This window comes from Balaenoptera physalus, assembly GCF_965194825.1.
Source record: "Balaenoptera physalus genome assembly, chromosome: 4".
Taxonomy (NCBI): Eukaryota; Metazoa; Chordata; class Mammalia; order Artiodactyla; family Balaenopteridae; genus Balaenoptera; species Balaenoptera physalus.
In genome coordinates, this window is record NC_138891.1 from 116,339,398 (window position 1) to 116,365,927 (window position 26,530).

At 35.8% G+C, this 26,530-nt stretch overlaps 1 protein-coding gene across 7 annotated transcripts in view; it reads right to left on the reverse strand.

The window, feature by feature from the left end:
• Positions 1 to 26,530, reverse strand: part of ROBO2 (roundabout guidance receptor 2) — a 1,245,885-nt gene that overhangs the window by 1,166,602 nt on the left and 52,753 nt on the right. The gene's annotated exons all lie outside the window — the stretch shown is intronic.

A 26,530-nucleotide genomic window follows, 5' to 3' on the forward strand; every position in this document is an offset into this window, starting at 1 on the left:
CAGAATGGCCATCATCAAAAAATCTACAAGCAATAAATGCTAGAGAGGGTGTGGAGAAAAGGGAACCCTCTTGCACTGTTAGTGGGAATGTAAATTGTTACAACCACTATGGAGAACAGTATGGCGGTTTCTTAAAAAACTAACAATAGAACTACCATATGACCCAGCAATCCCACTACCGGGAAAACCATAATTCAAAAAGAGTCATGTACCACAATGTTCATTGCAGCTCTATATACAAGGGCCAGGACAACCTAAGTGAAAGCAACCTAAGTGACCATCGACAGATGAATGGATAAAGAAGATGTGGTACATATATACAATGGAATATTACTCAGCCATAAAAAGAAATGAAATTGAACAATTTGTAGTGAGGTGGAGGACCTAGAGTCTGTCATACAGAGTGAAGTAAGTCAGAAAGAGAAAAACAAATACCATATGCTAACACATATATATGGAATCTAAAAAAAAAAAAATGACTCTGAGGAACCTAGGGGCAGGACAGGAATAAAGATGCACATGTAGAGAATGGACTTGAGGACACGGGGAGGGGGAAGGGTAAGCTCGGACGAAGTGAGAGAGTAGCACTGACCTATGTACACTACCAAATGTAAAATAGCTAGTGGGAAGCAGCTGCACAGCACAGTGAGATCAGCTCTGTGTTTTGTGACCACCTAGAGGGGTGGGATAGGGAGGGTGGGAGGGAGACACAAGGCGGAGGGGATATGGGGATATATGTATGCATATAGCTGATTCACTTTGTTTTACAGCAGAAACTAACACAACACTGCAAAGCAAGTATACTCCAATAAAGTTGTTAAAAAATTAAATAAGTAAATTAAAAAAAATCCCTTCAAGCATTTTTAAAGGGTAATGTCAATAGCGAAAGAATAAAGAAGAAAAAATATCCACATGTGAGATAAAAAAAATAATACTGAGAAACTACAACTGGGCCAATATGCGAAAAAATTTTAATATTTATAATATTTATTATAACTATTATTAATTGATTGCTATTTCCTAGGTAGTATGGTAAAGAATTTACATGAACTAGTTAACTGAATTTCAATAATTTTTTTATTATTCCTATATTTTTTCTATACAGTCCACATTAACAAGATAACAACTAAAATTACTTTGCTTTATTTCAGACAGACTTCACTGCCTGTGTTATTTGTCAGACTTTGGAGTATAGGCCTTAGACGTCATATGTAACACGTACTGCCCTTAGAAATTTTAATTCTGATGTGATTGTTTAATCCATTAATTTAGCAGTAGCACGTGGAAGAGGTTGGACGAAAAGGAGGGTCAAGACAGGAATCCCTTCAAAAGTAGATGGTAATCATATAGAGAGGAGGCGAGACAGACATGGGTCCCTACTTCAGTGGAAGACTTACAGAGGAGTAGAAAGCCAAGGAGAGAGAATACAATAGAAGAGGAACAAGGTAGGGTGGGGATACAACTTTAAGTTTACAGACTTAATTACTTAACTGACATGGGCTAACATAGCCAAGATTCCATTAATGGAATTTTAATGAGTTTCATCTTAGATGCACTGTCTAGCATAGTAGTAAAAATTACAGCTATAATTATCTTGCATTAAGAAATGGAAATTACCTCTTTTAACATATATCTTCTTGTTTTCCCTTAAGTTAAAATAATAAGATAAAAAATTTGTAATAAATCAGTTTCAAAATATGCACACAAATATATATAAAAATAGCTTATATGTTAACTAAATTTTTACTATAATCTCGATATTTTGAATAAAGTATCAAAGGGCCTTAATATTATGAAATGATATGAGCTATTATGATGACAATGTTTCTGGATTTGAATGAAATGTTCCTAGAGCAAGATTTTTTTTGGGTGGAGGGCACATTTGAATATTTTCAACATAAATGAACTGCTATAATTGTTATTAGGGTATAGCCTAAATAAATATAATGAGTATCACCTTTGAAATGAAATAGCTCTTATTTCAAGAAAATTATTATTTTAAGTCCCAACCTATGGAAATTTGGTAGAACTTTGCTAACTTTACAGAGAATGTTGGAGCCTAAGTGAAGAATGACTGCAATTGGCTTTCAGAGTAGAATACTAAAAACAGTAAGCTACAAATAAACGTAACTATCACTTCCCAAGGTAGATGCAAACTGAAATATAGAAATCATTTTCTTAACTCTAGAATCTTATGTTCAAGTGAAATAAATTGAGAGGCTAAAACTCATTGCCTAGATGTAATTGATGAAACTTAGTTTTAAAATAGATGTACATAACAAAGGAAAATGGAAAGATGAATTATCAAGTTACTTCATAAGGAGCTCTATCATTGCTTGTACTTGTATGTGTCATACAAACCACCAAATCTGAAAACAGCCTTGTCTTATATGGGGATAATGTATGCTTTTTATTAAGGGCGAAGAACTCTATGGATTCCTTTTTATCTCTAATGTTGAACGTAAGATTTATAAGTACAGAACATATAGGCTGAACAGTGCACATGCAGTAATATATTTGGAGAAAATGAATCTCAGCAAGAAACCATAGTCCAAGATGATATCGTCCTATTGTTTTCAAATATCCTGTTCACAGCCAAGAAATTATTTCCATTCGAAACCTGCAGTGGTGGAGCTAATTCACAGTTCCATATTGACGCTAACCTAGGGCTTAGTCATTTTCTTAGAATATTCTGTATTCTTACTGTTACATAGAATTTTTTTCTTTAAAATATGTTATTGCGTGCTAGTAGACAGCTTCTCTGCTACATTTTTAAAAGTGCTCCTAAAGTTATTACTTGTGAAGAGTCTTAATTTGAAATATCAGCTAATACCACAGTCAGTAAGATTTTATTGCTCATATTTCAATACCAGTTTACTGTGCATATCATGTACTGACCTGTATACCGAAAATCAATTTATAGGATACAAACTCTGAATGAAATTTGTGCAGTATATAAGTAAAAGTCCTTCCATTTTTAAAATATATTTTCTAACTTTGGGCCAATAACAGTTTCATGCAAAAGTTTTGAAAACATTTTTACATAGGCTAATTTGTTTGTGTTTGCTTTCTTAAATTTCAAAAATTAAAATAGCCCCAGAATAATTACAGTTTTATATTAAGAAATTCATTAAGGTGAATGGTATCATTTAAGAAATAAATGTGAAATAATATGTGATATTGTATTACTTATTATAAATACAGACATAAAATACAAATCATTTATTGAATGGATGGATGGATGGATGGATGGCGGATGGATGGAAGATACATAAAAACAGTGAGAAGAACTGTCAAAAAATACAATTACCAATGAACATGAAGTTTCCTGAAAAAAAAAAAAATCTGGAGCTGGAGACACAAAAACCAAGGCACATTCTAAAAATCACAAGTACAGTTTACCTCGAAAATAGGCTGTAGTGGGGCAAAAGAAGTTGGGAAGGACTGGCAGGAAAAAATGCAAATAAGATTTGGTAAAATTTGCATAGTCGCTGAATTTATACAATTTTACATGACAATAATCCTTTGTAACAAATATTTTGGCTTACACATTTCAATCATTTCATTTCTAAACGTTAAAAGTACAAGGCAAGAGTGTTAAGACACAAAGGGACAAGTCACAGATTGATGGCGCAGAAAGTACAAAAAAAAGGAGCATACAATAGAAGGTATTTCTCATGACTCTCAGTATATTTTCTGTAAGAAACCCTTAACTGGGCTTGCTGCCTGAATTTTTGCCACTGCAGGGAACGTTGAGATTGATTTTTTTTAATGCTTAAGATATCACCATTTCATCCACTTGCTTATAATTTTTAATGACTTCCAATTGCCTTAATAAAATCCACACTTCTTTGGAAAAAATGGAAAGAGAGGAGGAGCAATATGAATACCTGGTTTGCTTTCTTAAGACAACCTGTGTTCTGGGTACAGGTAAAACTAATCTAAATAAATATATGTTTATTAAATATATATGAATATATACTTATAAATATGCATATATTAAAAACAAATATAGCATGTATTTTATTATATATAAAGTATACTATATATATACTTTGTACTTAAATATAAGACTTGTTTTGGTTTTTATTTAGAATAATATTAGTATTTCATCTTAAATTTAAAGATGTACTTACTTTGGATTGAAAATCAAGGGTGAGGACTTCCCTAGCGGCGCAGTGGTTAAGAATCCGCCTGCCAATGCAGGGCACACGGGTTCGAGCCCTGTCTGGGAAGATCCCACATGCCGTGGAGCAACTAAGCCCATGTGCCACAACTACTGAGCCTGCGCTCTACAGCCCGTGAGCCACGCTACTGAGCCAGCGTACCACAACTACTGAAGCCCACCCGCCTAGAGCCCGTGCTCCGCAACAAAGAGAAGCAACTGCAGTGAGAAGCCCGAGCACCGCAACGAAGAATAGCCCGCACTCACCGCAACTAGGGAAAGCCTGCGCACAGCAACAAAGACCCAATGCAGCCAAAAATAAATAAACTCATAAAAAAAAAAGAAAGAAAATCAAGGGTGAAACAAAGTTTATTTCATTAAAATATCAGTGGTGGGAATGGGATTGTTCAGTCTTCAAACTCTCACACATTTAACTGATAGCAGCTTGTGTTCTATTGGCTGTGAAAACTGACATACCTTTATGTCGAATAGATACAAGCCGAGAGGCAGAAAAATGAGCAATCACATTGCGGAAGTCATATGCTGATTAATATGTGTTAATAAACTAAATCTCTTCCCTTAAATTAGTCTTTCTTTGCTACTCTTTCTACACAGAGAAACTGACCCAAATATTTAGATCAAAATCTGTATAAGGGAGAATAAACTGAATAAAAACAGTATTTTAAGGGGGAGGAAAAGATAAAATATTGTACTGAGTGCACCGTGACTGTAAGAGCTTTGAAAGGGTACCTGACTTTAATAATTATGTATTTATGCAAATTCTATTTTTGCATATGACCAAGTATTTCACTTGCCAGTGGGCTTTCCATACCAGTCAGACAATTCTTAGATGTCAGAAAGATGAGCCAGGGCTCTCCACCTCAAACACTTGTAGGGGTCAGGTAGGTAAGGTAATTTACTATTCAGTAACTATCCACAGTTTGACTGTGTCAGGCTAGACAGCTTCAGCCAAATGTCACCATCCCAAGTATGGGTCCCTGCATTTTGCCATGCATGCAGATTTTTTGAGATAATAGGGAAAACTTTATGTATGAAATCTTCTATCTTTATATATTTGAAACTGATTAAATTTTTTAAATAAAGAGGAAGAGACTTTGCAAACAAAATAATACAGAGCTGGAGTTCGGCCTCTAGCCTGGACTATAAGGGGACTGGATGTGTACACACACATGAACAACAAAATTTAGATTTCGATTTTTAAGGCTTAATAGGCCCCTGCTCTGATATACAAGTCTTACAGTTTAAATTTGTTTATTTCTATGATTTTCTCCTCTGAAAGCTTCTCACGACGACAGCAGAGTCTTAAAGGGTTGGCTCGGACGGTCTGGATGGCTGAATATGAACATATACCCAGTAAGCCAATTATCTTGTTCTTGTCTATAAAGCATGGACTAAAGTACCTGCTGAGAAGAAACAACATACTACAAATCCAAATCAGAAACGTAAGAACATACCCCTATGTGTACTGTACACCCAAGGATAGTGTTTGCAACAATTACAAGAAAACTACTTGAAAAAAAATGTTTTTCAGTGTATAATTCATTCACCCCGGTTGAAATGACTATGCAGTTGGCAGAGAAAGCATTTATGTGCCCTTGATTAACATGGCATATTTATAATCTGTCCACTGTAAACAAATGATCTATTCTCTCCCTGAGCTTTATCAGGGATGCTCTTCTGCATTGCTGCCTGGCCTGTCTCGTCACATGCCCTGACATCTGCCAGTTCTGTGGCAGGCACTGCCATTGTGAAGTCAAGTTTAAACCGCTCCATCCTCTGGGAATATCTTGAACAGAAATTTGACACTTAGAAAATTCAAAGTCTCTAGTGAAATCTCACACAGAGTTCACAAAATAAAGTAGCCTGCTTTTCAGGTCACTTATTCTCATTTACTGCATACGGTCAAACATTTATCCAGTTTATTCTAACACAATCGGGGGCACATTTTTTAAAAAATTATGAATGACCTATGACCACCATAAAGCCATCTGAACTGTTGGCAGTTGCTGCAAGCCAGATATGCCAGATAATTTGTGACTCTCCCTCTCTTACCACGTATTAAAAGAAAAAAGTCAATTTTTGTACATTCTTTGGAAAAATATTGACAAGTAATTTAAGTACCATTTACTAGGGAAAACATATAAAAAGTTTGTCAGTTCCAAAATAAATTGCTAAAAATGAAAATACCATGGTCATAAACTTAAGCTTCTGACCAGTATCAAAAGCAGCAATATATTCATCAAAGTGAAAATTAACCTGTTTTGATTTATGTGTGCCATTTGGAGGTTGGGCATGTTTGCTAAGCAGTCACTACTGAATGGATTATCTATTTATCCAATGCACAGTTGTATAGAGGGGACAGAGTTGAATAGGCAAAGCTCTGTGTCCCACTTCTATGACAGAACATCTAATACCTAGGAGGAATAAGGACAATACATGTAAACTGAGGCTTTGTAATACTTGGACATTCTCTCCCTCTCTCTCTCTTTCTCTCTCTCCCCGGCACCCCTATTATCAGAACAAAAACATTGTTTTCTTTCCCAAACTAAATTTTTCCTAGCTCAATTCATCCCATCACTTCTCACATTTTTCAGCATATTGCCAAATTATTTTTTTTCATTTGCTTACAAACTCAAACTCTTCTTTATTTGATCCTCAGTTAGAAATGATGCTAAAGTTTGCCTATTCTCAAAACAAAATTCTCTACACTCTCTCATGGTATTTATCTTTCTCTGTCCTTTCCTTTAGCCTGAATTGTATTGAAAGAATCATCTGTACTTCCTCACCTTCCCTACACCCTCTAAACCCCAAGGACAAGCTAGAACCACCCTTGAAGGAAGATACATATTAGATTCATTTGCCTTTTCAATCACGTAACATTTGTTCACAGCAGTGCCTGCCTAGAAAACTCCTTCTCTCCTTGTTCTCTTCCTACTTCTGCTTCTTTCCTGGCTTTCCCTCCCCTTCTGTCCAATGGAGACATTCCCATTATATTAGTATACTCTTCATGCATTAGTGTTCTCATTCATTAGTACTCTTAAATCATCATAGTATTCTTCATTCATTAGTATTCTATTCATTCGCCTTTTTTAAAGGGTTCAACAATCACAGAAGATCACTAAGTTGTTAAAGCTCTAGATATGTTCTAGATATGTCTGGACAAGTGACATAACATAGCATTGTGCCTGAAAGCAGGCTCTCCAGCTTGATTTTAAACTAGGTTCAAATTCCAGCTTTAGCCCTTACTAGTAGTGAGACTTAGGGTAAAATAACTTCTCTATGACTTAGTTTTCTCACATGCAAAATAATAATAGCACCTACCTTATTGCTGTGAGAATGAAGTATAGACAAAATGATTGGAATAGTGCTAAAGACATCATAAACATTCAATACATAGTCTACATTCTTGTTATATTTACCCTTCTTTCCAAGGTTGGCCTTTGCCCTAACTCTTGATTTCCTATGGATTAATTTAGTCTGCCTTTTTCTGACTCAGCTCAGTGGCCGACTTTTTCATGAACATTACTTGACTCTCTTGTTTGAGAACTTCCAATGGGTACTTGTTTGAATGAGAATAAAATCCAGCACCTAAACCTGATGTAAATTTTTGGCTCCTACTTCCTTCCAAACTTATCTCCTATCACAGTTCTCTGTGTTCACTGGCGATTTGTTGGGCAATGAAACTGGCTGAGCTCGTTCTCACTAGATGGCCTCTGTAGAGAGCACTTCCGGCTCCAGTCTCCAAGTAGATGCCTCCTCTTCAGTCTCCACTTCTTAACTCAAATGGCACCTCCTTTGAAAGGCCTATGTTGTCCATTCAAATCACAGCAACCTCCTTTAACACTCACCCAGTCACTATCTATCAAAGTGCATTTTTCTTCGTACAACTTCAAACATTCCGAAATTATACTATTTATTTGCTTATTTATCTTCAGTCTTTCCAAACAGACTATAAATTCCTCCTAGAGCTGGGACTCTACTTTTTCATCATGGTGGTTTGTCATGCTTAGAATGCTGCCTGAAATATAGGAAAAAATCAAAAATATTGCCTGGATATATAAATAAATCATTCCATGATCTCCTAGAAACAATCTTTCCTTATTCCAAAGAATCATGATACCTCATCTGTATACATTTCACGAATATTTCTCACTTTCCATTTTCTATTGGGGTGCTTTCTAAACATGTCCTACTTTCCTCATTAGACTCTTAAGCTCCTTGAAATGAAGAACCAAGCATTATTCATCTCCATATATCTTCTCTAGCACTCTGCAAGTGCTTTTTCACATATTAGGTGATCAATAAATATTTGTAGACTAGATGAATGAGTAAATGTGTGCTAAATCTCTCTCTCCATAGTCAAGTGAATATATAATTAACATTAAAAGACATTAGAGCTCTGGAGTTATAGTTAAATATCTTCTAGGAATTAGACCTCAAAGCATTCAGCTGTTAGGTTTGAAATAAACTACTGCATTCAGTAAAATCCACCAAAAATTTATTGGCCACCAAGGCACAGGGTATGCATTAAATCTGCCAACTATTTTATCTTCCATTGGTACCAGTAATAATATAAGAAAGATGGTACAGGTACCTACATAGCACAGAAAATAAGAATCAATAAAGTCACATAAGTGAGCAATGACAAAAACGTAACAAGCAGAATAGAATGAACACATGAGACAAAAGCTAATAGTAATAACTGTCTTTAAACCAAGAACAATTATAACATAGAGAAATACTTGAAGTAATGCTCATCAGTATGACTGAAGGCATTTTATTTTATTTTAAGAAATAAAAATTAGCTGTTACACAGAAAAGAAATTGAAGCTTCAATATAAGAAGTCAATTGAAGAACATATAACAGAAACATATTTTTAAAACTACAGGAAGCAATATTAATCTACACAAACTTTAAAGTTTGTATAAGTGCAAATCAAACAGAGCTGAAATGTTACTAATGTTCCCAAAGTCTGTTAATCTGGATCACTGGAAGCATTACTTCATATTGTTGCTTATTCATGTGCAATAGAAAATAATGACAAAATCACCACAACAATGTGCAAGTATTTTAAAAATAAATTGGCATAAAGTTCATGTTTAAAAGAAACCACTTTCAAATAATTATACGTTTTTCAAATTTTATCTTGAAAAAGATTATAGAATTTTCAAGTTATCAGACTTACAATTTTTCTCTTAAATGTTGTTTTAGTGAGCTGTTATTGCAGACTGATTTGACTAATATTTCATGATATCATTTTAGTGAATGTGTTAGAAATGCTATAAGAATAATCCAGGAACTCATCAATAAAGAAACAGGAATGGATATAAGGACATTTAAAATAAATTTAAAAAATTTAAAAAATTAAAAATGTTTAAATTAAAAAAATAAAGTTCTTTCTTCTTATGAAAAATATTTTAAAATATATTCTCATGTGGTTATAGACAAAAGTGTACATTTTAAGTGTGTACCAACTTCTCATTTAAATAAATTGTTTTCTGTTTGAAAACTTCTAGCAAGCCTACACTGAGACATTTCTCCCTTACAAATTCAAATCTGTCTAGTATGCTTGCCATACAACCTTTAATGCCTATTACTTCTTTTCTTTTTATTCCCCAAATTCCGTCTTTTTTCAAGCCACAGCATGTCTTTTCTGCACTATTCAAACAATATATTCATTTATTAATGTCTGCCTCTGTGCTCAGCCCCTCCTATCTCTGCCTCTGTCCCCCTCCATCATTAAGCACAGTCTACTACTCACTGTTTACATTACAGTTTTCATTACTTTGTTGAAGTCATAAAATTACTTCTCACCATTGCCAATAGAATATAATGAAAAGGGTCTTACTGTTGCATACAAAGAGATTACAATCTAGTTTTTTTTTTCCTTCAGCAGTATTTACTGCAAACTTTTTTGCATTTCTTTGCTCCAGCAATACTGAGTTGGTAAAATTTTCCGTAACGTGTAAAGCAATTTTATTATTTTTTGCATTTCCATGTTCTGTTCCCACTTTCTTGAAATGCTTCCCACCACTATCGGTTTGGCAAAATACTACTCCTTCTCTGAAACCCAGCTGAAGATTGAACTTATGTTTCAGAACTTCCTTGATATACAAAGGCAGAATTGGTGGCTCCGATCCCTGTGATTCTAATATATTTTGTATGAACTGACCTATCTTACTGCATACACTACTCTGCACTGTAATTATTTGTATTCTTGTGCATTTTATCAAAGCCTGAGCTCCTTAAAATCTGGTAATGTATCTTACCTCTTTTTGAATGTTTTTTAAAAGAAGGATGGATGGATGCATGGATATTTGATGTTAGATTTTAATGATGACATTACGCTTTTCTTAAAAGTTAACACATTTTAAAGAAATTGGTACATCAATAAATCTCTAATACTGTTCCTACACCTTGGTACATCAACAAGTCTTACAGCATTTGAAATAACTGCCACCCTACCAACTAATTTACTTCCAGATCTGTCACCATTGTTGAGATCAACTTAATGATTTCCTTGGATATACAGATTTAGAAACATACACAAAAGTCATGAGAAAAGAATTTTATTTCTCATCTCTTTGTAAGGTTTACTTGACTAGTATTCCTTTTACCTAATCATAAAATAGAAGTTTAAAATTCTTTAACTGTGTTCCTGGTATTTTTATTTTATGCCCAGAAGGCGTCTCACATTATGCTACAAGCTGCCACAATCTGTGACTTTCCTCTAGGTATATTTCCAATAAAGAGGCATTGACAAAAATGGAGTGACAGAGGGTGACTTTAAAGTCAACCACTCAGTCACAGATGTGCTCCTAGAAATGCATTAGTGTCCAGGAACCAAATTACATGCCACTGAGTTAAATCCTAGCAAACTGATACTAGTAATAATGTAATGAACAGAAAAAGTGCTACCATGTTGAGTTATCAGTGATTCTTGGAGTCATAATAGCTGCGTATTTCCATGAGAAAAAAAATACATGCACAAAACAGTACCCTTTCTCCTCATAGAAGAAAAAATGCAAGCAGTTTGCTAGGTATTTTTAGTGTAACACTCTGTCATGCATGTGTTAGACAAGAGAATAGTAAACAGCTATGAACTTTGTTCCTCATCCTTCTCACATAGGGAGAGCGTTCACTGAAGTGTAAAAAGGAAAAAGTAAAAATAACTTCAAAGAGAGCTGGAAGCAAGGAGGCCAGAAGATTAGCAAGGGTAAAAAGAACTGAGGGGATGCCTACAATATAACAACTCTTTCAGATCATATCAGTTATCCTTAGGTAATACTGAGAGGGGCAATTTCACCGTTTCAGAACCCCAATACTTTTTTATGTGTGCAGCAGTCTTGCTCAGAAAGCAATAACTTCTGAAAAACAACCATCATGCAATCTCTTTTGTCAATAAAAGGCAACAATGCCTGAAGCATGACATTTAAATATGCCTTAAATCACTCATGCAGCAATTCCATTAATAGTGCCATGCAGCCATAGAAACTTGCTCTGTGTCAACATTATGGATTCCATTGTTGAAAATGAAATAGATATTGGGAAGAACTCTCATGAGTTACTTCAAGACTATTCCTTTCACCAAATGCTTGCATGTAATTCCATAGGTACTGTTTTTGAATATAGACACAGAAATACTGCACACACAGATTTCTGTTAAATTGAATGTTCGGAACATCTTAGCAGATTTGATGCATCATTACCAGATACTGAGAGACCACTGATTCTTGGATTTTCACAACTCTCTAAAAGTTGGGTAGCTGGAAGTAGTTTTAAACACCTTGGTAGTTTTATATCAAGGTGGATAAAACTCTACACCTAGCTGACTAAAAGCACATACATTTAGACAATAAAAGAATATTGGAACACAAACATGTTTGTTCAAACAGATAACATGGGTGAAATCCATGATATCCTCACCTAAATGGCTCTTCATATTTGGACAAACCCTGCTACAAATGGCATTGTGTTAGGATCCTTGGCCACTTCTGTACATTCATGAGACTCAGTGCTTTTGTTGAATTCATTTGGGTTAAGAAACTAATTTGTACCTAAAAGAATACTTTGTTCTAGTTCAAGATTATCAATTGGGGTTATTAAGAGTTTGGGACAATAAAATAGGCTTACTAAAAGGGGGCGTAGGGACTTCCCTGGTTGCACAGCGGTTAAGAATCTGCCTGCCAATGCAGGGGACACGGTTCAAGCCCTGGTCCGGGAAGATCCCACACGCCACGGAGCAACTAAGCCCGTGCGCCACAACTACTGAGCCCGCGCTCTAAAGCCCAAGAGCCACAACTACTGAAGCCCGTGCACCTAGAGCCCGTGCTCCGCAACAAGAGAAGCCGCCAAAATAAGCCCACGCACCGCAATGAAGAGCAGACCCTGCTCGCTGCAACTAGAGAAAGCCCGCGCACAGCAGCAAAGACCCAACGCAGCCAAAAAGTAATTAATTAATTAATTTAAAAAATAAAATAAAATAAACAAAAAATAAAAGGGTGGGTAAGTAGTTTAACACCAAGATTGGGAAGAGTTCAGTAATTTAGGAAAATGAAGAAAAAAGCATTCAGCAAGTATTACAAATATTTTGCACTGCTCCAGACGAAACAGATACAAATATGACAGTCTTCAAGATTAAAGCCAAGTATAAATACAGATATTAAGAAATTATACAATCCAATATGAAAAGTACTAAAATCCAGGTACATATGAAGGGCATAGGAGATGAGCCATTCACATATGACCCAGGAGGGGCAGAGTGTGTGATGGACCAGATAACCATGCTTGTACATGAATTTGAACCCTGGTAATTCTGACTCAGTAATATTATACCTCAAAGTTATTATCATCTTTCCCACTACAATATAACTTATGTTTTTGAAAGCTGACTTGTCTTTTAATTTCTCAAGGAGACAAAATTACATTCCACTTTTGTGCTATGTTTTGTATCAGTCACACTGCCTGGATTCTGCTTTTCTTGTGAATAGTGAATAGTCATCGTTTTTGATCTACCTTCTGTTATCCTCCCTATTAATTCACCTCCAGCTCTCCAGATAATATTTAGTTACTTTCCTTGTGTGCTCAGAGCACTTTGTATTTATCTCCACTTCATAACTTAACATCAACTTACTTGCAGGCTTTCTTTTCCAGGCAGTATAATTCTTGAGGATAAGGATGTATCTCATTCTTCTCTGTAATTGCCTCAGTGCATGATATATAGAAGGTGCTCAATAAATGTTTATTAGATGAATATATGACTGCATGCATGAAAGTCCCCAAGATTATTTATGAGCAGTTTGTGACCTCCACAGTGTGACATGAAGGTTGCCACCCTCATCCATTAGCCATTGCTTAAATCCATTCTTCCTGTTCTTGAGGCTATTTCCATCTTTGAATATTTTCTATAAAAACTGCCCAAACACCATCAGTGAGTATTTTAGTGGAGATAGACCACTTTCTGAGACAAAGCAGAATGCAAAATTATAGGCAGGTCATGCATTCCCAAAAGGACATTTTACTAATCTCACAGTTTCACTAAGACCTGAAAACCACCGCGACTAGAATTTCTTGTTCTCACTCACAAGGCTTACTTTTTATTTTAATGGCATCGCATATCTCTTTATAGACACCATCTAACTCAATGATTCTATCTAATGTAGCTAGCCGGTGAACTCCTGAGGGGTTCTTATAACACCTGATGCTACAGACCACCTGCTTAAAAAAAGAAGAAAAGCTTATGATAGCCCCACTCTTAAAAGAAGGCTAAAAGAATGGTCAAAGCTTTCTTTTGTTGAACCCACTTCAGAAATGAGCTATTATTATCTGAACTATGGTCTTCTTAAGGCTGAGTAGAATCAAGACATAAAATAAAACTAAAATAAGCCATAAATTCAGGCTTGTACCTGGCCACTGAAATTTCCAGTTGTTCTCAAAACAGCTTTCTATAAGCAGGATAGATTTTTTGCTTAGATTTTCAAATCTATCTAGCCTCCCCAGGTAGACAGAGGCTTAGAGGTTGTACAACTGTAATAACAGAAAGTAAAGCATTTTACAGGCAGTAAAGCTAATAACTAGCATATAAGTGGGTTTTGAAGGGGACTCATATCCCAGGCAGAAAGAAAGATGAAGATATTAATGATGTTGCTAATGTTATAGGGAGGACATTTCAGATTTCATAGTAGCATACTCTCTTGTGACTTCCTGGATATTTTATTATTTGCGGCAAATTTCGAAAAAGACCACAATAATTTGAAGCTCCTCCCATCAAAACATGAGATGGTGGAATTCCCTGGCGGTCCAGTGATTAGGACTCTGCACTTCCACTGCAGGGGGCCTGGGTTAGGGAACTAAGATCCCACAAGCCCTGTGGTACAGCCAAACTTAAAAAAAAGAGAGAGAGAGAGAGAGAGAAAGAGACAGAGGATGGGAATCTCTTTCCTCCATATTGAAAGCAAGTTTGCCTTGTGATTTGCTTTGACCACATAAACAAATCAGAAATGCTACTGTGCCTCCAGCCTAGGCTCAAGAGGACTTGCAATGTTTATTACATTCTTGGAATCCCTGCCATCTACTACAATGTGAACAAGCTCTGACTAGAGTGTTAGATGGTGAGAGGTATGTGGTGTAGTCACCCTCATTTGCCATGCTAATAGAAAGGAAGACACGGGATGTGAGAATAAAGCCATTTTAGATATCACAGCCCATGACCAAAACCATCACTGACCCAGAAGCATGAGTAAGCCCCGCCAAGATCATCCTAGTCTGACCACATAAGCGAGAATTCTCAGATGATCCACAGATTCATGATCGATAATACTTGTTGTTTTAAGCACTACGTTTTGGGGTAGTTTGTTGAACATCAAAATTTTGCTGATGCAATTTTTATTCTCATATTTAATAACTAGTTATTGAGCACCACTTTGTGCCAGCCATTGATTTACAAACTGGAGATACAAAAGTGAACGATTCATAGCCCCTGGCTTCAAAGTGTTCACCATCTTTGAAGGAGTACACTCAAATAAACAAGCATTTTAATACAAAAAAATAAGCACTAGGGACAATCAAAGGGTGCTAGGGACTATTCAAGTCCTCAAATTAAGAAATGTCCATCAAAAAAAAAGAAAGAAGGAAACGTCCACCTAAACAAACTGTGCACTAATATGAATGTACTCTTATTTCGGCACTTCCATAATGTCCAAATAGCCAAACTGACATTCTGTTTAAATGTAGTGTGCTGCACTGGTACCCTCTGTTTCCTAATTACTGATGGGTTAGAATAAAAAGAAATTTAATGAGATCAAGTTCTACCCTTCCTGGATAGCAAAAGGATAGCAAAAAGGGAACTCTTCATGTTCAAACCAGGAGAGGAGAGAGCCAAATCTTTCTCAGAACAGTAATGCAGCTATCTTGTATTGCAACAAGGGCAAAATCAAAGCCATGCCAGTAAAATTATTTATTCAATTGGGCTTCAACTCTATAATCTCCAAGGGATAAAACTGTTTCCCTTAGCTAGATGGTCTTACATTAAGAATGACTTTGAAGGAACATATGAAGCAGCTTTCTATTTTCTTTTCAATTTCTCTGGTGGCGCAAGTGAACTCATATGGATGCGCACACGTGGAACTAGATATCACACCCTCACCCCTTCATATCTCCACAACAAACCAACCATGTCTAAGGAGAATCTCACTGATCTTCAGGGAATTTCTCTACATTCCTGGTTCATGGTCTAGAGTCTGGTATGGTTCTGGGGGAGCTTTAGGAGGCACGGTTAGTGGGGATGAGGGTTAGCTTTATCTGCCCCCAATCACTGCGAAGGGTTCTAGTGCAGTAGGGGCTAGTGAAGCAAAGCCCCCTCTGTCTTTCTCACTGAATTACTAAGTGATGCCACCTCTGGCTTTGGGTGGTGATGATAAAAGCCATGTGCAAGTACTGGCCTCACCCCACCCTTAAGTTATGATGAATTTAGTGATTGACAATCTACAAATATGGGGCTCTGACTTGCTTGATTACACAAAGATTTAATTTTATGCCTAATATTTGAATTTCTTTTTATCAGGTAACCTTAAGAAAATATATTTTATACATGTCAATGTAATTTAGGAAAATACTGTGTTCCCGTCAGTAAGTTATAGTTTGGGTATTTGAGACTATTTAATATATTACCATATGGAAACCAGTTTCAAACAAAAGCCCTCCTATTTTTCTTAACTATGTTGAGCATTGTTTGTAGAAATTCACACCAACTTCTACCTCAGGTTACCAGATCCCTGTTGTTCAACCCTCGTAGCAAGGTCTGTCATAAGATGTAAGTCTGAACTCTTGAAACATTTTAGCTTTTTAGACCTGTATAAAATTTGTATAAAACGAGACACTAATATTCCTAGACTCTGTATGTATAGATTCTTCAAATCAAATAGGAAATACACTTATTTGGAGGTGGCAACATTATCTTTTAAAATATAAGTTAATAAAGGACAAGTCATTTTATCTTATTTGTACAAAAAAAGACTAAGTGTCGTGTACTTTTTAATGGTACAATTAAACCTGATATAAGTAAAATAATAGTAACAGAAAGAAATTAATGTCAGTATACTTCAATGTGTTATCAGTTAACAATCAAAAGACTGTCTTGATCTAGTAGGGTGACCCTCTTTTAACCATAATTTCTTATCTCTTAGAGTACACACTTCATTAGATAGATTTTTATATTTTTATTCCTTAATAGCTAGATTATTTATTCATATTATAGGAAACCCGAGGAAATCCTAATGGCTTGATATAAGTAATGTATATTTTTGAGTGAGTTTAGTCATATAGTAACTATTCTAGTTTCTGAAGGTAAGCATAAATTAGTATGGTCAAGTAATCACTCAGGAAACAGGAAGACTGATGTGAACCTACGTTTTTTTTTTTTTTTTTTTTTTTTTTTTTTTAAGCAAGAGGCATCAGCCACCATGTCCCTTTTTAAAAAATTTTTATTTATTTATTTATTTATTTATTTTTGTCTGCATTGGGTATTTGTTGTTGTGCGCGGGCTTCTTCTCTAGTTGAGGCGAGCGGGGGCTACTCTTCGTTGCGGTTCACGGGCTTCTCATTGCGGTGGCTTCTCTTTTTGCAGAGCTCGGGCTCTAGGCACAGGGACTTCAGTAGTTGTGGCACGTGGGCTCAGTAGTTGTGGCTCACGGGCTCTAGAGCGCAGGCTCAGTAGTTGTGGTGCACGGGCTTAGTTGCTCTGCGACATGTGGGATCTTCCCGGACCAGGGCTTGAACCTGTGTCCCCTGCATTGGCAGGTGGACTCTTAACTACTGTGCCACCAGGGAAGTCCCAGAACCTATGTTTTTTAATGATGCTGATATTGTACATAAACCTGCATTAGTCACAGCAAAAAAAAAATCAACTTGAAAAATATGTCTTATTCAATGTGCAAAGATTGAAGCAAACATTTGATATGCAGCTAATTTCTGGGTTTCTTGTTTTGCTTTTTCTCACATCAGCAAATGTGCAGTCAATACAGTATGTGCAAAGCCTCAGATATAATTATGTATATAACAGATTGTAAATAGCCTTTCAATTTTTTGGTGATTTACATATTTTTGTGCGCACAGAATATTCTGGAACAAACACACGATACCCAAAGAAGGTTAAAGATAGGAGTAGATCATCCTTATATGAATGAAGCAAACTTCTTCTTGCATGTCTAATCCTTGTGCTCAAATTAAATAGTAAACCAAAGCATTAACTTAGCTACTTTCATGAATTTATACCCATACACACACACGCAACACATACAACGCATACTCACATGCTTGGATCCACCATTTACTGTGTGGCAGCTCTGTGCCAGGAACTGTCCAGAATGCAGAGGGTATAAAGCTAATTAAATACCACGGTACTCATGGGGGAGACAGATCCCTTCCTTGGAAATGAGTGTAACGAGAAAAGCAAAGGTTATCACCGGGATGCTGGGGAAGTTATAAAACCCAATCTATTAGAGAGAAATTAGGAAGGAGGTGACATATGAGTCAGCAAACAGCCTGGTGCCTGGCTATAATAAACACCAGATAATTTTTTTTTCAACTAGGTTGATTCTTAAAGGGGTATAGAAGCAGTTGCTTGTAATAAGTATGGACCTTCATGCACAATCGTGTTGCCTCGTTCCAGTCTTTGTTGCTGCCCTAGAAAAGGTTATCCTTGGCACGATTATTTCGGGCAATTTTGTTTAGTGTTGTAATAATCTTTACTTTGTATTGTGACCAATGAAGAGCTCCTGGCAGGACTAGAAGTGATAACTCCTATGTTCTCTATTGTCTCATAAAGATGTCTCCATTCTGGGGCTTCTTTGTAACTATTTATTAAGCCACAGGTCTATGGTAAGGGTTAATTTATTTAAAACTCTGGTAATATGATTCATGAATTTACTTAACCAAGTACAGATGAAATGTCATAACTTGAAAGAGATTTAAGAAGTGAGGATATCGTCTTCAACCCTCTCACTTACTCCTCGCTCTGAACACCTCGAACTTGGTAGAGTCATGTGAATTCAACTATCTGATGTACTCAGCAAGAGAGGGCACCAGTTCTCATCTGTAGACTGAATATAAGACAAACTCAAGTTATTTCTTACCATTTTTTGATAAAATAAATAGAATTTCTAGATTATCTTTTTTTCCACCTCAATGTATTATCCTATGGACTGGGAATACCAACGCTCCACTGCTCTAGAGTGAGAAGACCATATTCATTGCTAGCCAGGATGTACACACGCACATCTGAAACAGTCACGTCATAAACTAATTCTTACTAAATGAAAAGCTCTTTGTGATTTTCTATATAATATATTGTATCTCATTAAAAACATTTATAGTGATCCAGTAAATTAATTTTGTAATTTATTAATGGGTAACTATGTACAGTTTTAAAAATACTGCTCTTGATGGAGAGACATAAACAATTTTTGAAGCATGGTGGTGTCATTGTTAGGTTTGTAGGGTTTATTCTAATATCTGAGTGGACATAACACTAGACAGGGAAGCAAATGGGAGGCAGTTGCATTATTCCTATGCAAGTCAGGCAGTGTCAGTAGGGATTGAAAGGAGAATTTTAAAACAAGGAAATATTTAGTAGGTTGAATCAACAGGACTGATTACTTAAGAGCTATAAGTGGTTGGAGGGTTGGGAAAGGGTAGGAGGAGAGATAAACCAGGGATAAATCCTGTTTTACAACATGAATGAGCTAATGAATTCTGAATGTTGCCAAAAACATATGGTAAACATTGGAGGATCATCGAGCTTAGACATGTTGAATCTGAAGCTACTCTAGAACATCGATTCAGAGATGTCTAGCTGGCATTTGGATGTTGGGTCTGAAGTTCTTGCAAGAAGTTTGAAAAAGAGATATAACTATGTAAGTCATCAGTACATAGTGACTATTTCCAAGTATGAACAAAGATGAAATCACCTAGAGAGAGACTGTAAGAATTAAAAATAGCAGCCCCCAGTGGCAGAGTTCTGGAGAAAACTAACAACTACAGGCTAGACAAAACAAGAAGAATCTCAAGGAAGACAGCATGGAACATGGAAAATCAAGAATTTGTAATGACTCAGAAGGCCAATGAATAATTTCCAGATGTAAAGAGAGATCAACAGTGTCCAAAGCAGCAGAGAAGTCCATGAAGACCTAAAGAATGAATGTTCATTGTGTTTGTAATTATAAAGCCACTGGTGGAAAAGAGTGGGAAACATTTCTGAAAAACACATGAGAAAGAAGCCAAGTTGCTGTGGGTAGAGAAATGGGTGTGGAAAAACTGTGCGCATGGTACTCTTGTGACAGATTTGTAGGTGAAGGGAACAGAGAAAAGACATAATAAGAGAGTGATATGAAATCAAGGGAAGGTTCTTTTATTTTCTCATGGTCTGTTTGTTTTCATTTTTGTTCAATGGGAGAATAAGTGTTTTGACAATACATAGGGAAAAGGAACAAGAATGATGAAGCAAGGTCTTAAGAGTCATTGAGCGAGGACATTTTCACATAACAAAACGTATTTCTACATCTCATGAATACCTTCAAGAGAATTTTAGTATTAATTAGAATTCCCGACTTACATTCAGACACATTATAAAACGTGAGAAAATAAACATGATAATTGTGACAAATTAAAAATGGCCAAAAGTCCTTTGAGATTTTTTCCATCAAGAACTGGGGCTTCTGGGAGATCAGTTCGGTGCTTTGTGACCACCTAGAAGGGTGGAATAGGGAGGGTGGGAGGGAGACGCAAGAGGGAGGGGATATGGGGATAAATGTATATGTATAGCTGATTCACTTTGATATAAAGCAGAAACTAACACACCATTGTAAAGCAATTATACTCCAATAAAGATGTTAAAAAAAAAAAAAAGTGGAAGAAGTGGGACTTCTATTCCTCTCCCTTGAATCTGAGTGGACTTCCCTAATGAACAGAATATGGCAAAAGAGAAACCTTGCTATTTTATGAATCTGGGCCTCAAGAAACAGAAAGCTCCCACTGCCTGTCTCTTGACTCAGTCTATCTAGGAACATGTTCCTAGACACGTGAGGAGTCCGACCACCCTGACGTGATCACACCATGCTGGAGTGGTCAGGTACAGATACGGCGGTCAACTGGTGCAGTTGAGTCTCACCTTCAAGTCATTTCAGCCAAGGCATCAGACATATGAGTGAAGCTGCTTCAACCTTTGATATCATCCCACAAGGCTGCTGAATAACAACTGTTGACCTTAGTCAATGACACGTGGAGTAGAATCACTCAGATGACTGTGGACCCACAAAATCATGAAATATGATAAGGTAGTTTTTGTTTTAAGCTGCTAAGTTTTGGGGTAATTTGTTATAAGCAATAAGTACCTAGAACACATATTTTGAAAAAGACTGTTGTATTTCACACCTCTACATATGACTTGGATTATCAAAGTCAATAAAGAAGAAATAAACAGCTACAAAGAGCACATCCCATACACCCTTCAACTATTTTCTTGGTAATTATTTATCTTAACACCTTCTTTATATGCCACCTAGGGGGAAAACACAATAGAATTCTGTAAGATTTGATTTTGCTTCATTCAGTAATGATACACAGCTATATTACAATATTTTTAATCTAACCTTTACTATATTTAGATAGGACACCAAAAGAAAAAGAATGATGATCACACTATTAGTGCTATTTTTGAAACCCATTATCTATTTTAAGTAGTGTTTCTTAATAAAGAATAATGAATACATATCACTGTGTGTTGGTAAATATTATCCATTGTCAAAAATACATATTCCAAGCAGACTGGTAGAAAAGGATTGATAATCTAATGTTGCACAAAATATAGTGAAACCTGGTTACAGCTTCCAAATAATGCTTCTTTTTCACACAATACTCATTTTGGGGAAAAAAAAAAAAATTCCAAGTAAGAGCCTTGATGTTCAAGATAGATTATTTAGGTGCTTTTTTCCTCATGGAAATTGGAGCCACTTGAACAATATAAATTATATAAAAAGCTTCATGCAGTCCATTTTCTTTCATTTTGTGTGGTTTCCTGCAGATTATAATAACCAATTGTTTTACAGCTTAAATAATGTTGAGTGTGAGCATTTTCACTGTGGTAAATTCAGACACAAACCACAGGAAGTAGTGGTGCAGTAAGTGGAATTTTCCCCATTGAGTTAGTGTTATCTCTAATATTCTGCAATGTTGTTGGACTCATACTACTGCTGGCATACATTTTTTTGGAGAAAAGCAGTAAGAAAATATTTATTCCTTTCCCCTCAAGTTTTCCCCAACTCCCTACCACCACTGATTATGGAAATTTGGGTATACTAAGTGCAGGTAAGAGTTTTATAAATATTTCTAGATAGATAAATAGGTAGATAGGTAGATGACTGATATATAGATAGATGATTAATATCTAGATAGGTAGATGAGATGATCCTGTCCACAACTGTTCAGAATGTTATATGAACTATGAAATAATGCATTTTAACTAGTGTTATTTAAATTGATTTTTTCAAATGAAATATAGTGAATGAAAAGCAAATAATATCTTTGCAACTATCTTCTACAATTAAAGACAGTTATTTTGACATTGTAAGGAACCGGTTTAGGGAATTAAAAATTTAAAGAAAAGAGATTTATGTAAAATTGCTTATGGCATCTATTTCTGCTTAAATTCTATGTTGGGTGCACATTAATTTGGCTAACATTAGTGTGGGTGATCCTATTATCTTATTTTCTTACAGTTTAAAATAAAATATGCTTTTGATTGCAATTTTCATTGCTTGGACTGCAATAAAAAATGCTGAAAAAGTAATACTATATAAAGCAATCTTGAACTAAATTGCTCTTTTTATTAATAATCATTTATCTGCTTAACAAAACTAATGTTAAATACTATTTGAAGAAATATTTTTATATAAGAGGTCAGATATAGAATATTTTTTAGTGTATGATTACCTAAAATTTTTCATACTACTTGCTGTTCATACAGTAAAAAAATAACTAAATTTCAAGGGATTATATGACATGGACATTTCTTTAAAATTTAATATTATGCAAGTAATTTTAACAATAGCATTATTATAAGATGAAGACTAATCTCTAATAATTCATGCAAAAATTATTACGCTGTTCTCTTTCATTAGTGAATGCCCAATTAACTGATTTAGATAAATCACAAAGGTAAAGGATCATAAATCCTTCATTCAGTGGACAGATATTCATCGAGTAACCTAATATGTACCAGAGGTACAGTCATGAACAAAATTCCAAAGTATTTCGCTTTGGGAAACTTAACATTCTAAGTGGAAAAATACAGAATAAAATAAACAAGCAAAATACAGGTTGCACGTGCTAAGAATAATAGAGTAGGATAAAGAATACAGAATTGATGGTCTGAGGAGAGGAGTGTTTTATATTAGGTAGTTTAATCAGGGACGATCTCTCTGAAAAGGTGACCCTCCAGCAGAGCAGAGTGAGATGAAGGTAGGAGCCACAGGGATCTGTAATAAAGACATTTCCTGCTAAGGAAACAGACTCTGAAAAGGGCCTGGGAAGTGGGGAGGCCACATGGCATGGCTATGAAACATAAAGGTAGAGCCAGCTGTTAGAACAGATGAACAAAGGGAGGGACTGAAATGTGACCAGGGCAGAGAGTAGGGGTGGGAAGGGTGAAGATCCTAAGAGGACCTAGAAGGTCATGGTAAGGGCTTTGTAATTAATTCTCAGGAAGATGGGAAGCCATCTCCATGTTTCGAGCAGAGGACTGACATTTTGCCTTTGGTTCTGAAAAGATCCATTTGGCTGTAATGTAAAATTAGATACGTAATATGGAATTATATTGCTTGTTAATAACAAAGAAAAGTAAATCCAGAATTTCTCATGTTATGAATCATTATAAGAGAGTGAGACAAATCCGGCTCAAAGGTTCAGTTTAATAAGTAGTTTTCAAGATATTTGCCACGCATTTTATGGATCTAATTGTACTCAATCTTGAGGTCTTGTCATGATTGTAAGCCCTAATGTCAAATATAAAAATCAGAATTTCTCACTAGGGAATTCTGAAAAGTTCTTGGGTGATCTTCCATTAGCTTCACTTTTACTTCCATTTATAGTCTTGCACGTCTTTCAAGGTCTAAATTACTATTCATCTAGCTCTCGTGAAGCTATGAGTAATTTCTAATAGACAGATCCCCAGTTAGCTTCTGCATAGCAAAAAGCATGTGATGTACAAATTGAATCTCAATTAGCTTACATCATATCTTTTACAGAATTTCAAAACATGATTGTTCCCATATTAAAGGTTCAGAGGAAGGAGGACAAATATTTTTCTTTCTGTATTGCTGTGAAAAGGAATCCAACTACCTGTATAGGACTCACAGTTTTAATCATGTCAGAATATAAAAGAAGCCTATAAATAAATAAAGGGATATGGTGCCCTCTTTCATGAGCTGTCAGAGAACACCACAGAGCCCAAGATAGGTTTCCTTTCGAGTACATGTACAGGTGGGAGTACCATCCACAAGAAGCCAAACCACAGGCTCTTTCCTCTGTTCACCTGTGACTCTGTGACTTGCTTCAGTTCCAAAATAATTAGAATGAATTGTGGTTTCTTACTGGAAAATCACTCAGCTGGCTTACTTTAATCTCTCCTAGAGTTGGTTCACAAAGAAAACAAGTGAGGCATTCAGGCCGACAATGGAAGAGCAAATAAGTTGGGGGTGAAAATAAAGCCAAGCAAATTTTTACTAAAAAAGGCAGAGATTCTTTAGAATAAGATGAGATGCAAACTAACTGCAGCCTACACAGTAGGTTGTACTTCCTACTAGAATTCAAACATGATAATTCTTTAAAAAGACACTGTCAAAGGGGGAAAGCCAGCAAGGTAGAAACGTTCAGAAATTCCCAGAGAAAAGAGACACTGTACAGGTCTCAGAATATTCACCATTGTTTCCTCACTTCCCCCAAAGTTTTTGGTGGACTGGAAAGTTCTACTTTGTATATGAACAGATATTTCCCATTAATAAAATTTCTCATTATAACAAAAATTATAAAACAAATAATAAAAGTCCAGGTAGAATTTTAAAATAATTTATGAATGATAGCCTTATATAAGTCAGTCAGAAAAGGAGAGATGAGAGAGGGAACCCATCTAACACCTATTTTTCAGTTTAGCTTTTTTATATATATACATCATATATATATATATATATATATATACATCATATATATATATAATATCTATTATTTGACAGTCACTATTCCAGGTTTTAGGAATATAGCTTTGAACAAAAAGTGCTTGCTTTCATGAACCTTGTGTCTAATGAGGGGAGAGAGGTCATAATTAAATGTCAATGAAAAAAATTTCAGAAAGTAATGAATACCACAAATAAAGTAAAAATAGGGGAAAATGGTCGAGAGTCATCGGTTGAATTAGGTCATATTTTAGATTCAGGAATCAGAGGTGGTGTTTCTGAGATGTCAACTGAATTAAAACTGAAAGGACAAGGAGTCATTGGGCAGTATTGTAGGCAGAGGGCACGACACATGCAGATCCCCAAGGAGAGAGAAAGCTTGAAGCATAAAGAAGGCGGATGCGCCTGGAACACTGAATGTTAGGGAGACAGTGGGAGGAACTGATCCAGGAAACATAAGCAGGGATCAAACCTTGAATTTAATTTTAGTGTGATGCAAAGATATTGGGGGAGTTTAATCTGAGGAGAGACCTGATTTGATTTATATTGTAAAAAAGTTTCTCTGAGCTGTATATGACCGAGGTTGAAGTAGAAGTTAGAAGGCTAGGGGCAGTGTCCAGATGAAAGACAATGACATCTTGGGCTAAGAAGTTTAAATAAAGTGTCAGGAGAAAAATTTTAAATTATAGTAAAGAATAAAGTATTTCAAGAACCCTTAAGCACTTTAGAATCATCCACTAACACAGGTACAATTGATGTGCTAATTACAGATCATTCTGAGCCTTTGATTAATATTGGCTCCCTAAGGAGTCTTATTAAGCACTTATTTGTATCATTAAGAATAACTGATTTTCTGAGACATACAGGCTAGTGCTTTTTACAGCGAATTCACCAAACTTAAGAGAAAGATCAGGTGGAGAACATTATCATAGCTACCTAGACATCATCAGAACCCTGGAAACTAGGAGCAGAACATATTCACAGCATGATGAAAAATTAGAACTACCTGTCCTTGAATTCATCTTCAAAAAAACTTAAGCACCTCAAGATGATGATGACTGATGATGAAGATGCTGTTATGTTATCCTTTAGATAGGATCATAAAAGTACTGGTTTAAAGTGTTAAGCATCTTAATTTTTGAATTGCTTTCTATTAGTAGTGATAGATTTAGGCCAATTCATCCATCACTTTCTTATAGCCCCTCTTGGGATGAATTGCAAAGAGCCATTGTACTAGGAGTTCAAGATGAGGCCAAGGAGTGGAACCATAAATTTAACGGCGACCTCACCCTGATTCTGTGTGTGTGTGTGTGTGTGTGTGTGTGTGTGTGTGTGTATGTACACACCTGCGAGCTGGCAGGTGAGAACAAGGGGAAGAATCTATCATAGATATTACTGAGTGCTACCCATTGTACTATATCTTTACCTATTTATCGGTAATCAGAATAAGACAGTTCACACAGATTCCAAACACATCTGCAGCCCAAAGTCAAATATATTATTTAGTGTAATTGCTATTCAAATGTCAGACTTAAACAAAAATACAAATAAAGGTGTCCTGCCTTATGATTTAACCCCAAGGAGGACAAGAAAACATCAGCATACTTTAAAGTGACTGGCACA